The 14,992-nt window shown below is 40.8% G+C and overlaps 1 protein-coding gene and 1 long non-coding RNA gene across 2 annotated transcripts in view; one reads left to right on the forward strand and one right to left on the reverse strand.

The window, feature by feature from the left end:
* Window positions 1–14,992, forward strand: part of Uaca (uveal autoantigen with coiled-coil domains and ankyrin repeats) — a 73,075-nt gene that overhangs the window by 18,738 nt on the left and 39,345 nt on the right. The window lies entirely within an intron of this gene.
* Window positions 48–14,974, reverse strand: LOC106149611. The gene is made up of 3 exons (XR_001235916.1): window positions 14,896–14,974; window positions 2,134–2,209; window positions 48–114 (listed from the first exon to the last, which is right to left on the reverse strand). It is a non-coding gene; the product is annotated as an uncharacterized LOC106149611 (long non-coding RNA).

Genomic DNA, 14,992 nt, shown 5'->3' on the forward strand with positions numbered 1-14,992 from the left:
AGGATCACTTGAAGATATCCAATGATTAATATCGTAAATGTCACTCATGTGTTTTTTTGGTGATTCTAGCTTTTAAGGACATTCTCACAGTTTTCTCACTTTCGTCACCTCTACCTGAGTGGAACAGATTAAACGTGTAAGAGGAATTAAAACCTTTCTACAAAGTTGCGGTATTTTGTAAATTTATATTAGACAGAAAAGCTCAGAAAAATATTTAAAATAGAACCAGTTTAAAAATGATTCATATTATTTCTATGTGATATGAAGTCAAGTGATTTAAAGTCATGTATTTTTATTTTTGATATATGCATTTTAAAGTTGTCTTATAATTACTTATATAATAGAACAAGGGCAAAACTTCAGGATATTATGCTTTTTTAAATTTTTAAAAAATTTTTTTGGAAACATATGTAAATTTTCTTATTTATTATTGCCTCTTACCTGCTTGGTAAAAAAAATGCCAGAAGTGAAGGAACCTTTTCCTGTTATATTCCCTTCTCTGTACTGCTAGATCTTTTAAAAGCCGCACATAGTATCTATATAAAATTTCATATATTTACTTCATTTATCATCTAAAAAACATTTAATCCACAAGATAGAGCTGCAGCTTGTTTGTAGTGCCTCAAAGGTGTAGTGCCACAAAGGTGTGTGGGCTGAGGTGGAAGCAAAGGGCGAACGCTGGCCTCTGGAGGTGGGCGTGGAGAAGCCGCGGACCTGAGCCCTCCGGCTGCTCCACTTGGTCTCTGCCTGAGGATCCGGGACAGACCTGGCCCCAGGCCCGCTTCTAGCTTCAGATTTAGGGCTCAGTCTGATGACGATGACTCCCAGGTTTTGCTTTCCTGAGATTTCCCTGTGGCCCTTTGTACATCCTTATACTAAATCCTGTATCTTAGGCAACTGAAAGGGTACACTTGTTCCTTGCAAGTAAAACAACTTGAACAATATTCATTATAGAAAATGTGGAAAACACAGAAAATCTGGAAAAATACAAAAGAAAAAGTCTTCTCTAATGTCACACCTCATTTCCTTCCATTATTTTTCAGTGTTTATATTATAAACACTGTTAAAACTATAATCTTATAACTTTTTCAGTGTGTTGAGTTCTGTAATTTTTTTTTCTAGTGCAGACGAAAATTAAAGCCAAGTGAAATGAAAATAATTGGAGGAGCAGTTTAGTAAATATGTCTTTTTATAATCTGAATTTTGAACAGATTTAGATCCATTATAAAAAAGGACAGCAGAGAATGTGCTTCTAAGCTGATGAGAAAACCAGTGCCATTTATATAGGTTTTTACACTCTCCCTCGTGCTCCTCAGATCTTATACATTTGTAAAAGTTTGAATGAAAATTTGTTTGTAGGGAGAACTCAGCCCCATTGCCAGGCCAAGGCCTTTTGTCACCTTGATAAAGTCCCTTTAGGCTTGCACAAGCAGAAACTCAGTCTTGATTGGGTTTAGGGGTGCAGAGTTACACTTGAGGTTCACGGATGTATTACGTACCACCTCATTACTCTATAATGAGAACTAAGTAGCCGAGTGGTGGACTGGATACTTCCTTCTAGTCTCCCAGTAGGGAAGCAAGTTTATCAGAAGCTCAGTTGGTACTGGGACAATCAAAACAATGAGAAATGATGCTGAGATTCAAATGGATGAAGCATTCTCATTTTTGGTTGATGTCTGCTTCATCTTCCTTGCATTGTTGCTTCCACCCAGAGCTAGAATTCCTGAATTCCATCCTTCTTAATGTCCCTCTCTTCTCATTCAGATGCATTGGAGGTACTTCTGCTGTGTCCCCACTCTTGTTTCCTATTTCTTGGTTAAATGACAATTTCGGAAATATACTGAGTCAGCTCAAAGACCATCCACCTCTGGGGATACTGAAGAATTAGATCTATCAGGAGAAGTCCTCCCTGTGGTCATGCAGGTTGAAAGATTTCCTTTTCAGACTGAGAGGAAAGAGGGGCCCCCCAGAGTTGTTGGCTACTGTCTTTCACAGCCATTGTCATCAGATGTTCCCTCTGACAATAGAGAGGACTATGCCTTTCTTACATTACTGACTGCTGCCTTATCCTCGGCTACCACACAGATCTTGTTCAGAGGAAAGAGTGCTACGATTAGTTAAGTATGGTGGTACCTGGCTGTAATCCTAGCATTCTGGGAGCTGAGGCAGGAGGATTGTAGCCTGGTCAATTTGGCGACTTAGAGTCTGTCTGAAAAATAAAAAAAAGAATTTAAAAAGGTCAGGGGTGTAGCTCACTCAGTGTGAAGGGCTTAGGTTCAGTCCCTAGTAGTGTCCCCTCCAAATTGCTAAGAGTGATTTGTATTCTCCATGGGAGAGGACACATGATATTACTAAGTATTTACTAGTGCTAGACAGGACAAGCCTCAAGAGCAGACTGATTCTGTTATAAACTTGAGCTGTACTTTTTTGTTTGTTTGTTTGTTTGTTTTGAGATAGGGTCTTGGTAGCCCAGGCAGGCCTGAAACTCACATTGATCATCCTGCCTCAGCCTCTCAAATGCTGGGATTATAGGCACGTGCCACTGCCCTTGGCTGAGCAATATTTTTAGTCTGATTTTCTACCTGGGCACAGTGACACATGTCTGTAATCTCAGCGGCTCAGGAGGCTGGGGCAGGAAGATTGCAAATTTGAGGCCAGTCTGAGCAATTTAGCAAGACAGTCTCAAAGAATAAAAAGAGATCTAGATATAGCTCAATGGTAGAGTCCCCCTGTGTTCAATTCCCAATACCACACTCCCACGAAAGTCTATAATTTTCTTTTTAACATAAGAAAGAAAAATTAATTTTTAGATTTTTTATGAATCATGCTGCACCTTGTGAGGAAAATATAATTGCTATTTTGGAGTTGTAGGATTAGCTAAATATCTTTCATATAAACGTACCAATTGTTCTGTCAAAAGATTTTAGTGTGAGAGACCTATTGTAAACCTTGTAGGTTTTTCTGCTTGGGCTTTCCAGCACTCCCTTTTTTCTGGCTTGATGTAAATGAATAGAAGAAAAAATTACTTGGGGCTAAGTTTTGTTACATACTTGGGAATGCTTACTATAGAAAGTTTAATCCATAAAAAGATCAAACACTTTGAGGCAGTTTTAGGGATGCCTTGGTTTGAAAAGTGTAGTCTACTTCCCAAGGCAACGAAGAAATCTTCAGCTGGTGATTGTTAGCTCTGCGAACTCATTCACCAAAGATTTCCTTGAAATGTGAACTCCCTAGTACAGTCATAAAACACTCAGTTTTCAGATAAATTGTTGGTTCAGTATTTGTTATAAGGAGCAAACCACCTATACTAGATTTATTAAAATTTAAATTAGAGCTGTTGAAGCATTATCATTATACATTTAGGTTCCTGTGCTCTTAAAGATGCTTCTTTTTTCTGTGAGTGTACAGAAGCATATTTCTGTTCATTGCTTTCTTTTTAAATTTTTTGCCATCCCCTTCTTCCCATTATTTCGTCAGCATTTATAATACCAGCTAGTCCTTGAAGGAATGTAAAACATAATACTTAGAAAATCGTTTATACTCATCTGACCACTTTTCATCTGTAGCAGTCAGGCTTGTTAGAAAGAGTTCTTGGATTTCAGAGTTTGTTAATTTCACTTTATTCAGTCACTCAATACATATTTAAACGCATCCTACGTGAAGCTGAGTGGCTAGATTCTGGGGCTAGGGCGGGAAGCAGAACCTGTGATCCTTGCTCTTGAGGAACTTGGAGACAGACAGGTGGGGGAGACAGGACTCAGCCTGGGCAGTTAGAGGGTGTTTCTTTTAAAAAGGTGAGCAGAAAGCTGAAAAATGAGTTAGAGTCAGGCAGCACGGAGTGGGGGTGGGCACTGTTCCAAGATGCCCTGTGAGGGAGCGTGGTATTTTTGAAAAATTGCACTATAAAAAGAGATTGGGGGGCTTCGAGGGTGAGTATCCAACTTCAGGGTTATATTTCAGAACAGAGAAGGGCCAGACCCTGGAGAACCTTGGAGTCCGTGTTAAGGATTTTGGTCCTGAGAGCAGTAAGAATTTACTGAAAGAATGTGACTACAGTAAATTTGCGTTGAAAAAGTTCATTTCGCTGAGTGAGGTGGTGCACACCTGTAATTCCAGCACTCTGGAGGCTGAGGCAGAAGGATTGCTGTGTGGGGTACATAGCAAGACCCCCCCCCCCGCACACATTTATTTTAATTTGACGGCTTTGTAGTAATTGTTGCCGCCTGATCATAAGTAAGCGTCCTGTGGAGGTGGTGATGGTAGTAGTAATACTTAACTACCACTTACTTTGCATTTGTGTGTATGTGGAGGGTTACTTTGGAGCATAGCTACACTATAAATATATTTACAGCAATTCTTATAATGAGATAGTATTAGCTTCATTTTATAGATGACAAAATTGATGCAGTTAAGCTGAGCTGTGAACTCAGCCTAGGTATCTGTGGAGCCAACTGTTTCACGGATACTAGGAATTCGCTAAAAGAGTTGTTCAGTTTTGCATGTGGATAGATTCTTTAAAGATCGTTTAATAAAATACTTGCGCTTCTCTGAGTTGGGTCATTTTGATTTTCCAAACTGAATTGAAAAAAAAAAAAAGCATCTCTTAATAGCCACTAGAGGGAGCTAGAAAGACTGCAATTTTAATAAGCTTTGAAGTTCTCTAAGTCATCTTCATCTGTAAGCAATTCTGATAAGCTCCATGCATGACTGGTTAGAATGAGGGCTTCTGTCAGGTGGGTGGTGCTTCGACTCCCAGAGTCTATGAGATGTGGGGGGCAAGTATTCCCTCCGCAGAAGATACAACTTGTAAGTCCATGGGCAGCGATGTAACAAGCCTCTTCCAAAGACGGAATGGTAAATATGAACAATAATATAATCTGCCGTCTGTCCTCTTCATCACAAAAGTTAACTTTTTTCCCTCTTGCATTCAAAATATATTTCTTCGTCAAGGAAATACTTCAAGAATTTCCTTCAGTCACATTAGTTTTGAAATCTCAACTTCATTAAAATTACTGCATGTCATACATATCCGTGATACAGAGATCAGGGAACTAAAAGACTAGTTAATGCTCTGTGTGTCCTTTCCTGTAACACACCGTGGTGGTCACTCAGCACTGGGATGAGCACATTACACACTGCAGTTAGGAAAGGGGAAGAAGGGAGGCAGGGGCAGTCACGGGGCCCGAGGAACTGCAAAGGTCTTGCTGGGTGAAAGGGAATGAGGGCTCCTTGCCGGGCACCAGGGGGTGTCCTTGATCACCTCCCCAGTTTGTGTCCCCTGTGAGCTGTTTCCTTTAATAGGTGGTTCTTGCCCGCATTTGAACAGAGTACTGGGGATATGCACTTCCTGGCTGAGGAATGGAGTAAGGGCTGAGGAGCTTTCTCAGCCTGCTTCTTGCCTGTGGGAAATGAGAGTCCTGAAGATGATCTAAAGGAGCAATAGTTCTTAACTCAGGCTGTGTAGGCGTGGTGTTTGGTTGTTTGTTATCTTTTTATCTGTCTGCTTTCTGCCAAAGCTGTTTGTCAGTAGTTCTATCTTCACGTCTTTAGGATGTGAATTTTCCTCCAGATGTCCACACAGGTATGTTGGACTTACGGGGCTTCTCTGGGGCTGCATGCCTGGTCCCTTCCCTTGTGCGTGGGGTTCCTCTCCACGCCAGTCTGTTGCACTGAGAAGGTTTACCAGGGACAGCATCAGGTCAGGAGTCTTAAACAGAGTGATGGCTCTGCTTCTGACTTGGTCTTTGCTTTGAGTTTATGTCTTACGTGGCCTTGGACAACACTTCTCTGCTTGTTGAGGTGGGAAATAGCTGCAGGTCTCTCCCTTGCAAGCCCCAGATTTTCAAGGTTCTTTTTTCCTGTGTATCCTTGCTTACAAGTAAGTCTTGTTTCTGAGTTCATCTTTCCAGTTCTGCTTTATCACATTTAATGAATGACAGCTTTTATTTTGCAGTCTTTTTACCAAGTTGTCCAACTTTTTATATATGACAGTTTTATTTACCACTGCATTATGTGGTTTGCCATTTCTCCAATCTCTAAAAGCAGTTTCCTTGCTGTCTGCCACCTACCTCCACAGCTGACATCACATATTTTTATTATTTTTGGTGGAGGTTATTGTTAATGTAGCAGCCCATTTCTGATAACGATTTCTGCAGTGTTCAGCTTTGTTATAATAATTACCTCCAAATTCCAGTGGCTTTTCAAAATAAAAACCCAATATTTCCTACTGACTTTGTGTGTGGACTGGGTGAGCTCCAGTTGTATTTCAAATGATGGCTGTGTTCTGGACCTTTTCTCACTGGGGACGCTGGATGAAGGAGCAGCCCTCACGTTGAGATATGCCTGTTGTTTAGCAGAGGACTGAAGTGAGAAGGCTGGCCCCAACTCAGACCGCTGCTCAGTGCCTTTGCTTACACGTGATGTTTGGCACATCTGGTACCATTGTATTAGCCAAATATGTCATGTGGATGTTCCCCAAATTAATAACCTGGAGATGTCTACTCCTTACATATGTAGAAGTGTGACAAAACAGAGCACAACCTTTTTAAAAGTTAAGGGCATATTGCTTTAATATACTGTGTAGCAATCAGTGTTTGCCAGGGAAATAGAACTAATAGGATACGTATATGTATATGTGTATGTGTATATGCACACATATGTAAATACCATATACACAAGTACAGAGATAGATTCATTTACTTTAAGGCACTGGCCTATGTGACTATAGGGGGTAAAATACCTGAAATTTGTAGAGCAAGCTGGGGACTCGGGATTTCTGTGTGATAGTCTTGGGGCACAGTTACTTCTCTGGGAATTCCCACATTTGCCCTTAGGCCCTCACAGGACTGACCGGAGCCTACATTACAGAGAGGGAGTCCTTTACTTCAGGCAACTAACGTTAAATATTAATCACATCTACACAGTATCTTCTCAGCAACAGAGGCTCGTGTGTGACCAAGCACGTCGGCTCAGCCATGGTACCAAGCGTTTTCAGCAACAGAATTTAGCCATCATGTTTACCAGGTGTGATCAGCAAATACGGTAAATGTTTACATTTTTAAAATATTTCAGTAAAAGACACATTGCCATTAATTCCCCTCAAGATATATCTACTTGCCTCAAAAATACTTATCCTGTCATGATTGCCACTCTGTAGAGCAGATCTTTAAGTCCTTTTTCATGAGGGTCTTTAGTTACGCTCTTATGGCTGCCGTGATATCTTGAACTGGTTCAGAATATTTACCTTTCATGGTCATTTTAACTTGAGGGAAGAGCCAGAAATTGCACAGGGCCAGATGCGGGGAATAAGGTGGATGAAAACACACTGCAGTGGTTTTACAAGTCTGCCTTTCTGTTGGATGGAACTAGATAGCAGCACTTGGTGTATTTTTTTTGGTACGGGGAATTGAACTCAGGACCTCATGCTTGCCAGGCAGGCACTGTGCCACTGAGCTGTATTTCTGGCTCATTTGGTGTACTTTTTATTACTCCTTGTAAAGAGATGAAAGAAGACTTCCAGGACTGCTTCACAGAGTGGCAAGAGCAATGGGATAAATGTATTAGAAGCAGGGGTGAGTAGTTTGGGCGGAATTAATGGCAGTGTGTCTTAGTGTAATATATTTTTAAAATTTGATTACACTGCATACACAGTGCTAGTTTACAGACAGCAGAATATGAAGGTAGAGTACTTTCTGATAGATCTCAGGATGACTAACCACACAGACTAGCTTGATTAGAGCTAATAAACCAGGTGTGTTTGGCTGAAGATCATTCACAGAGTAATTGAACTCAGTGGTAAACTATAGCCTGCTGCCTATATTTATACCTAAAGCATTAGCGGAGCATAGCTGTGTGTATTCATTGCGTGTTTCCTGTGGCTGTTTTCATCGTACAATGACAGAGATGAGTAGACAACAGAGACTGGTCTGCCAAGCTCCAAACTTGACCAGCCTTCTACCGAGTGTGCCAACCTCTAAAGGACTCACTCGGAGAAGGTACTGTGGGGTTTGCTCTGTTACTGTCTGCTCCGCCAGTGTTTGCATTTACGTTAGATTTCACAGTGACAATGCTGCATTGTTTGAAGCCAGAGATTCTATTAGGTTAGTAGAAATCAATAACTAAAAGTGTTTATTACACAGCCATTCAGATTGTTTTTTCAGAGCACATAGTCAGGTCAGTTTTCCTGAATAATACACGTGAAGGTTTTAAACAAATGTTTGCATATCTTTGGAAAAGAAGACAAAGCCTTTTTCTGAAAAGTTTTATCAGCCTAATATCACAATGACAGATTCAGGCATACATTTTAATTTTCCTTCTTTTACAAGAGTAAATGTATGTTTGTACCCACCTCATCCATTGTTTTTAGATATGGATTAAGAGAAATATAAACTATTATTCCTCTGTTTGGTTGCTCTTTTGACTAGAAGATGTATATGTGTCCATACCAAAAAATAAATGGCAACTTTATTTAGTAGAGAGAGTCTGGACACTGGATTCAAAGAGTTCTAGATTTAAATTTAGTTGCAGTTATTTTATTTGCTGCTTACTTTGTAGGTCAGCAGTTAGGGCTGGGCTCTGCTGGTCTCTAGTGTCATTCATGTGGTTGCTGTCATAGACCTTGATTGCTTTTTACCTTTGTATTAAAAATTTTTTACTCATGACCCTTAGGCATTTTAAAAACTAATTTGAATATATTTTTCTAAAAATATTAAAGCATGAAGTTTATTTTTTCCAAATTACAGATTGCTTTACATTTTAAAGGGGATATTGAATAAAATCTTGCTTAACCAACCTGAAGCTTCATTCTTACAGTCATGCATTATAATTTGTTCTATTTGATATATATGAATGTATTTACTTTGGAGTTTAATATTTCTTTTGAGGAAGAGTGAAACACTTTTTATAATTTGAGAGGAAACTTTCAGTGTGTGCGTATGTGTGTGTTTGTGGGTTGAGGGGGTACTGGAGAGTGAACCCATGGTCTTTGCACTAAGCTATATCTCTAGCCCCTTAATATATAAATATCAAGACAGGGTCTTACTAAGTTGCTCAGTTGCCCAGGCTGGTCTTGAACTTGAGATCCTCCTACTTTAGCCACCCAGAGTTCTGGGATTATTGGCATGCTCCACCTTGCCTGACTGTGGCCTGTATTTTTAATAAACCTTTTTGAGTGCCTAGACGGTTATAATAAAGGAACAAATACCTGCGTTAAAGAGGGTTAGACAGTCTGGTATTTATACAGCAGTCTAGAATAGAATCAAGTTGGGTGGGTAGGAAATCTTGGCAAAGCCGTGCCTTCTCAGTCTTCCTGATTCCAATTCTTTAACATTTTTTGAGATTCATAGCGACCTAAAATCTGACTTGAAGAAGTTAGATTATATAAATCCTCCTCATCTTTTTTATCTTTGACTCTTTTTTTTTGGTCTTTTTGGGACAGGGTTTCACTTTGCAGTTCAGGCTGGCCTTGAACTCACTTTGTAGCCCAGACTGGCCTCAAACTTGCAGCGATCTTCCTGCCTCATCTTCCACTGTGCTGGGATTACAGACATGTGCTACCACGCCCAGGCTTGTCTTTGACATTTTAATGTAGAGAGCCCCAATTAAAGCAGGAGTAAACCTGTTACTGCTTTGGTCAGAAAAACGAGTGATAGAGTATAATTTTTCCTTTTCTCTTGCATTCAGACTTAACTGCATACTTTCAGATCATACAGTGGAAGGGTAAGAGAGGTCGGTGGTGCATCATTCGATAAGGATGAGGAAATACAAGGAGATAGTGAGGAGCTAGGGAGAATGAAGCTAGACGTATGGTTTTTGTTTCCCTCATTTATTTTAACTGTGTTTCTTTTTCTATTACATAAGCTGTAATTTGTTGTTATATTTGTCGTTATATAAGAGGGAAAATGAGTAACCTTTGCACTAAATAAAATGGGGGAAACATCTAACTATCATCAGTCCAGTGAACTGTACAACAGTTAATTGTGCAGCCTAATCTTTAAAGAATGTTCATGCTTTGTGAGCTTAGCTGTCTGCTGCTTGCTAAGTTTTGAGCTGCGATAGAGACTGTTTTGGATTTAGTAATGGGGAATGTTGGTAATTAGAGGTTAGTATTAGAGCCTGTATATTTCATTTCAATTAAATATTCTGGGAGGATTTGCAGATAGGTGTGTTTTATTTAGGATATACATATATTTTCCATTAGAAATTTTTAAGTTACATTTATATTTTTTTTTCCAAAGACCCTTATCTTGAGGATGAAATTATGATGGTTTTTTAGGTGCTATTTTTATGGTGGAGTTTTTAGTGTAGTTGTAAAGTTTGCTTAGGTTTCTAGGTCCAAAGTGGGTGAGGTTGATTTTTATATCTGATGGATTAAAATAACTGTCTATTGTAAACATTTCAAGGCAAGTTAAGATTCAGCTGGTTATTGCTCAATATCCGTTCTTAGAAATGAAAAACAAAATAGTATGTCAGGATGTATTCTTTTTTGTAGACTTCATTCTAAAGTAGCCAGAAGAACATCATGCAAGGCAGTTATCTCAAACTTTGAAGAAGTCCCTTTAGAAAAATATTTATGGTAGAACTGAGAAATCCCACAGCTTGGGTCTGGTGGTGCCTGCCTTCCCTGTGCCCTGATCTCCCTGATCCCTTCTGCTGATTCTATCCTCACTGCATGGCTTCTGGCAGATATGCCGGGCTCCTTTCAGAGTGGGCCCCTCCAGCTGGAATGTGAACCCTCACAGGCTGCTTCTTGTCATTTGGAGCTCACCATCATATCACCTTCTCAGAACAGCCCTTCACGGTTTCCCAGCCTGACCTCCTCCAGCATTCCTGCGTGTCTTCTGTTTTCTGCTTACGTGGTAGTTTCTTGTTTTCCTTGGTTATTTACTCTCTGTGTGTCCCCACGAGAGCATCAAGTTCCCCACTAGGCAAAGTCTCTTACTGCTGTAGCCTCAGTGCCATGTTAGACATGAGGTAGATGCTTCCAAAAAGCTTGAATATGCCAGTGTGAACATTTTCATCCTTTTTTCTTTTTTTTTGCTACAAAAACCATTTGAATTTATTGTGTTTAAATTTTAAAGAGATATTTGCAGTTTTAGGTGGAAGATTTTTTTTTTCAGATGACTACAGAAGTGTAACTAGCTTAATTAAGAGAAAGAACACTGGGTAAGAAGTCAAAACAGCAGGATCCTCTAATAATGCTCCAACTGCCTACACTGGTCTTACAGCAGACACAATCCTCTAGCCTCTGGAGGGGCGAGAGGGGCCGAAGGATGAGTTGATCACCAGTAACCAGTAATGTAATCAACCCTGTCTGCATAATCAAGTCTCCAAAACAAAAAACAAAACAAAGCCCAAAAAGACAGGGTTCAGAGAGCTTCCTGGTTGCCAAACAGGTGGAGGCCCGTAGAGGGTAGCACTCCAGGAGATGGTAACACCCCTGCCACATTCTTTGCTTGATCCCTGGCTTTCATCTGATCCCTGATAATACCTTGTGTAATAACTGAAGAAATGTAAGGGAAGTTCTTCCCTGAGTTCCGTGGGCGGCTCTGGCAAATTAACTATACCAGTGGAGGGGGTAATGGCAACTGTGATTTGTAGCCAGTGCGAGGTAGCACAGGCCACACTGTGGTGCTTGCAGTTGGCATGTCTTAGTCCATTTTCTGTTGCTATAGCAGAATACCCATGACTTGGTAATGAATGATGGGGAGGAAGTGTATTTTGGCTCACAGTTCTGGAGGCATCTAGTCTACTTCTTATGAGAGCATTGCAGAAGGCAGGACAGCAAATAAATGTGGAACAGAGAGGCGTAACACAAGGGGCAACCTCCTTTTAAAACAACCAGCTCTCCTGGTAACTAATCCAGTCCTGTCAGAAGTCTTAAATCTCTTGGAGGGTGAGTCACCCCTTACAGGCCCACTCAGTCACACCGATGACCAAATTTCACGATGCATTTTTTTTTTGTAACCAGGAATTGAACTCAGGACCTTGTACTTCCCAGGTGGGCGCTTGTGCCTCTGAGCTGTACCCCCGGCCTCATTATGCATTTCTGAGGGAACAGACTTATCTAGACCTGAACAGCAGTCTGGAAATGGAAGGCAAAATGAATACCCAATATTTTTTTTTACTTCTTCGTTAATTTTTAAAATAATTTCAGTATTTCCAGTGAGGCACATCACCAGTGCCTTCCAGATTTGGACTTTAATATCTGCAGGCACAGTGCTGAGACCTTCCATGTGCATTAATTCTTTGATTTTATACAGGTAGATTTTCTGTTGTTATCCTTGCTTTGTTGTTGAGGGACCTGAGGCTCAGAATGTACAAATGAGTTCTCCCACTGGTACCCAGAAGGTAGGGAGCACAGCTGAAATCTGGACCAAGTTTGACTCCAAAATATATTCTCTAACCACTATTTATAATGCTTTCTGAGGGGTCTAGTGAGATTTGTAGAACAGTGGAGAAAGGCTTGACATGTGGATATATAGTTAAGGGTCAGTAAAGATCTTTTATTGACTAGAAGTAAGGTCTTGTTGGCCAAGTTGCAATCATATGAACTGCTCATGGGCTTCCCACCATGATTCAGGTGAATAGCTGTTTGTTGTCTGAATGTGGAGTGCTTACTGGGGAACTATGTTCTAGTCAATGTGTGGTCCAGATCTGACCTAGTTAACAATTCCAGAAAGAGGATTCATGACATAGATTTGGATTGTGGTCCTTAGTGTGGGTATGAATCTAGGGATTACCAAATGACTTAATTTAAAATCACTTTTATAGTTTCAAAGCAGACAAAGCAAAGACCCCAGTTAGATGGGCACTGGGGAGACAGGCAGTAAGCGAATAAACAGGTAAATGCGGGCTCTGACTACAGACACTGCTAAGCGCTTTGAAGAAAGGGACAGTGACATGGGATAGAGTGCAAAGGAAGGGTAGCCAGGGCTTCTTAGATATAGAGGTCTGAGAAAACTTCCTTGAGGAGGTGACATTTGAGAAGAACCTGAATGAAAGTAAATAAAGAACCTTTTAAGGCACAGGATACAGGACAGCAAAGGCAGGAATTCACTTGGGGCTCTTGGGAAACAGCAGTGATGACGAGAGTGGAGCAGGCTCAGATGAAGCCACAGAGGCTGGGGGTGGGGGTCACAGGGCAGCTCTGGTCCACCAGGGCACACAGATCCCGTCTCCTGAGTGCGGACAGCTCCTTCCATGGCTTCTGTTGCCCCCCGCCCCCACTTCTTTTTATTTCCTTCACTGTCCTATTTCTAGAAAGAATGTGCTTGCTTTGTTAACCAAAGGACAGGCCTGGGTTATACCCCACCTTTCCTCTGCGGACAGTGATTGAGGAGCGTGGAGTCTGGGTGGAGTCCCTGGGTCCAGCCGCATGAATCCTTTGTGATAGTGCATGTGGTTTGGGAAACGAAATCATTGTTTTAAAAGTAATGCATTATGATGTGTGACCTTGTGCATTTTCTAATTAGAATGTAGGCCTAATGTTTTAAAGTGAAATAGTAGGAAACGGGTTTCTTATTGAAGTTCATAACAAAATTTTTAACTGGCAGCATGATCTATAATTATAGCAGTTACCACCTCCTGATAACCACTTGTGTTGGAATGCTTTGCATTCCCATAGAACAGTTTTCCTGAATGTGTGCTTTTGGAGGAAATATAAATTATTCTCATACTGTTGCAGTAGGTAGAAAATGGCTTAACAAAAAACACAACACCCTGAAGTTGGTGGATGCATTGCCCTCGGTCATGTGAGGAATGTTGTTGCGAGTGTGGCTATCGCAGAGAAGGTGGAGAAGTTCTACGCTTTGTCCCCAAAGAGTTTCATTGGTAGTCTAACTCAGTCTTTAATGCGTATTTGCTTCCTTTAGCGTTTAATCAGTTTGTTTTTTATCCACTAAATCCAGATAATTTGACTTTCCACTGATAAAATATTTACTTGTTATAACAGGCAGGGTGCTAAACTTGGAAATTAAGAGTACCGAGTTAAATTTAAAATTTGCTGAAAAGTATTCATCATGGTGTAGTCTATTTAATGTCTTGGCAGTGCCTCTGTCTCTTCTCATTTAGCATGCGAGGAGACAGACTGGCAGCAGTTGTAAGCCGAAACCTGGTTGTGTGCAGAATGAGACTGGTCTGGTCGGGGTACTAAAAGGGAGAAAATTTGAAAGTGTTACTGTGTGTGTGCATTTCCCTAAATTAAAGTGTGACACACATTTGCTTTAAATAGAATTTTTTTTTTTTTTTTTTGTCTTTTGAGACAAGGTTTCGCTATGCAGTTCAGCCTGGCCTCGAACTCACTTTATAGCCTAGGCTGGTCTCAAACTCGCAGTGATCCTCCTGCCTCGGCCTCCCAAGTGCTGGGAGTACAGGCATACACCACCACGCCTGGCCTAAAGAGAATTCTAGATTCTGTCCTTTAAGACTATTGTAACTTTATGATAGATGAGCCTGAGGCTGAAACTGGTTTTAAATATTGTTTTGTAAAATAATCAAATTTGTCTTTTAACAGTGTTGTCATTATGTCACACGAATTGTTCTGATATAACAAGCATGTTTTATAACATGCTGGAGTCATTTTCCCTAGTAGACCTGAAATCTATTACTCAGAGGAGAAGCATGCCTTTACAATGTATTCTTAGCCGCTCCTTCCTATCAGTCAGCTGTCAAGTCCTATGGAATCTAAAATAGAGCCCACCAATGGGAGACGGGCAGCACGCGCAGTGTTTACTGGACAGCTCGGACGTGGCCAGTTTTATCGTGCAGCCGCGTCTGTGCTCTGTGCCGAGGCAGCAGGATGCAGGGCACTGTTCGCGTCTTCCAGTGGGGTCCCTGAAAAGGACAGCTTTTGAAAGACAGCTTCTAAACAATAAGAAATAGGAGGAGTTACAGTACCTGACTTGGGGCTGCCCTCAAGCGCTGCACAGCAAAGGAAAGTACTTCCCAAGCGTTATGAAGGCGGAGAAAGATCCTGAAGACGAAGAAAATATCG

The sequence above is a fragment of the Chinchilla lanigera genome, unplaced genomic scaffold, assembly GCF_000276665.1.
Source record: "Chinchilla lanigera isolate Chin_1 unplaced genomic scaffold, ChiLan1.0 scaffold00049, whole genome shotgun sequence".
In the NCBI taxonomy this organism is placed as follows: domain Eukaryota; kingdom Metazoa; phylum Chordata; class Mammalia; order Rodentia; family Chinchillidae; genus Chinchilla; species Chinchilla lanigera.